Raw genomic sequence first — 2952 nt, forward strand, 5'->3', positions numbered from 1 at the left:
CGCCACTATTATTAATGCACACAAGATATGAATTTTGAGACGTTGATGAGATTCAATTTTTGTAATCTCTCAATCATAAATTTGTCACTCCACTACTAGCTAGACTCCTCCTGATTAATAATGATGTGCACTATATTGTTTTATTTTATTTTGTTCGAGGTTATAGGGAGTTAAAAATGTTTATAACATTATATTTGTATTTTTAATTAATTTTTGGGGCTACGGTAGAAAAAAAAAGAAACCGATAATAGACCTAGATTAGTTTACAAGAAACCATCAATTAATATTTAAATTACAGCCGTGGCCACAAAACAAAAACGGCAAATTGGGCCCTAGCTAATTTGAAAAATCTCAGAGTGATATAATTAAAAGTTAAATTAGGTGCATGCACTACTTAACAACCATAACCTAATCCAACAAATTAATCACTACTAATTAAAGCCAAGCAAACAACTTCTTAGGGAGTTGCTAGGTTTGCTAAATTCTTGTAAAATGTTAAAGACTTTTTTAGATTAACATTTCTTAATTAGATCATTTTTTATATTAACAAATCATGAGGGATCTCTTGACTAGAAGGACGATATGAATTAATGAGCAATTAACTTAGCTCAATCAATGACTATTGTTGACGTGGATTGTTGACGTTGGCTTTCCTTTCTAAGATATTACAATTATTGGGTAAACAAAAATATTGAAGTTTTATGTGCGTCTGTTGGCCTAGTAGTTGGAGGTTAATTAATTGTTACAGTCTTTAATTTTTTTTAGGGATAATTGCGTGAAAATACACAAACTTTGCCAAAAATCCATATTTGACGCGAAGTTAGGATTTTACATTTTAATACACCAACTTTCGTTGTTGTCCAAATTTGACACGACTTAATTATTAAAAATTCAAAAAACAATCCCTTTTTGTAAATAATTATACAAAGAGTCAAAGACCCACTTATGTTATTATTTGGGACATTTAAACCAAAACAAGATATTTCCTTATGATGTTTTCTTTTAATCTTTGATCCGCGCCTAAAATGGTTTAAAAGAAAACATCATAAGGAAATATCTTCTTTTGGTTTAAATGTCTCAAACTACAACATAAGTGGGTCTTTGTATAATTATTTACAAAAAGGGGTTGTTTTTTGAATTTTTAAGAATTAAGTTGTGTCAAATTTGGACAACAACGAAAGTTGGTGTATTAAAATATAAAATCCTAACTTCGCGTCAAATATGTATTTTTGGCAAAGTTTGTGTATTTAGGTGCAATTTTCCCTTTTTTTTTTATTTACGTATGTAATTTATATATATAAATGTTAATGTTATTCCCCAATTTTACATTTTTCTTTCATTTCATTTAACGAATGCCACATCACGTGAAATTGGTATATACTTAGATAAATTCACAATTTTTGACCTTTTCCAATTTCAACGTACTATCAATTTTGATCACTATTATTGCATTTAATAACGACACAAAGTTAAACTAATCTCATGTGGCGCGCACGCTTCAAATAGCCCCAGGATGTCCGTATCATCAAACTTTGACCTTAAACACATGTCATATAATGCAAATGAAAGATCATAAATCTATGAGGAAATGTTGAGATAATATGTATATGACTATATGAGCCGAAATTATACTTGAGTTTTACGTGGATGCTGGTCCCAGCTAGATAGACTATCAAACTCTTTTTCAAGCTAGACTATAATTTCTTGTTACAAACTTGTGAAAATTCTCAAATTAATCGACACAAACCCTAATTCCATAATCTTCCAAAATGTTTGTCAATTATAGGGCGAGCTGATTAAGAATGCAGCCTATGAGCTACTACTACCAGGGAAAGGTATGCTTGAGTTTTACGTAGTATACCTTTTCCATAATCTCATTTTTGTGTTCATTTTTAGGAGGTGTTTGGCTAAGCTTTAAAAAGCTTATAATATTTTTTAACAGTTTATAAAATAATTTAAGAGCTTATAAATTATCAAATTGTTGGGATATTTGAGAAAGAATTAATTTTGAACTAAATAAAGAAAATCACCGTTAGAGAGACAATTGTAGAACGATAAATTTGAAAGAGTTTACGATAGAAATAACAAATAACATTTGAATAATTTTTGTAAAATGACTATTGCATAAATATAAGACCGTGAAAAAAAATTATGGTAGAAAAACTTATTTAGAGGGTGTTTGGTTGAGCTTATAAGCTCTTTAAAACAGCTAATAAATTGTTTATAAACCTATAAAATCCTTCAAAATGTTAGGCAAAATAAACTTTTTAAAACAACTTAAGCTGTAAAATAAGCTTTAAGAGCTTATAAACTCTCCAAAAGATAAGTTTTTCTACCCCAACTTATTTTTCTCATTATCTTATAAGCAACACTCAACTTACAAAAATAACTCAACTGTAATTTTTATTTTTTATTTTCAACATATATAATTCTAATTTAATTTATTTTCGATTTTCTCTCTCTAACTAAAAATTCATGCTCAGTTTTTCAAATAGTTTGACAACTTATAAGCTCTTAAGAAACTATATCTTATAAACTCTTGAAACATCTTATAAGCTCTTTAAAATAATCTTAGCCAAACACCCCAATAATTAGGAAGCTTGTAAGCTTTTGAAACTTATTTTTATAACTTATAAGTTATTTAAAATTTTATTTAGTCAATAATTGGGAAGTTTGTAAGCTTTTGAAACTTATTTTTATAAGTTATTTAAGAACTTATTTAGTCAGATATTTTGAAACTAAACAGCTCATATTTGAAAAGTTTGTAGGGTCGGCCAAACACCTCTTAGACTACCCACAGTCGTGACACTCATCCAACCCAACCTTACTCCATTTTTTAATAAAATATTCATTTCTCTCTCATCCACCTACACAACTCACAACCTAATACTCCCCCGTCCCTGAAATGGCTTCCTCTTTGGGGACGGCACGAGTTTTAATGAAAAGTTGTAA

The sequence above is a fragment of the Salvia miltiorrhiza genome, chromosome 1 (genome assembly GCF_028751815.1).
Source record: "Salvia miltiorrhiza cultivar Shanhuang (shh) chromosome 1, IMPLAD_Smil_shh, whole genome shotgun sequence".
Classification (NCBI taxonomy): domain Eukaryota; kingdom Viridiplantae; phylum Streptophyta; class Magnoliopsida; order Lamiales; family Lamiaceae; genus Salvia; species Salvia miltiorrhiza.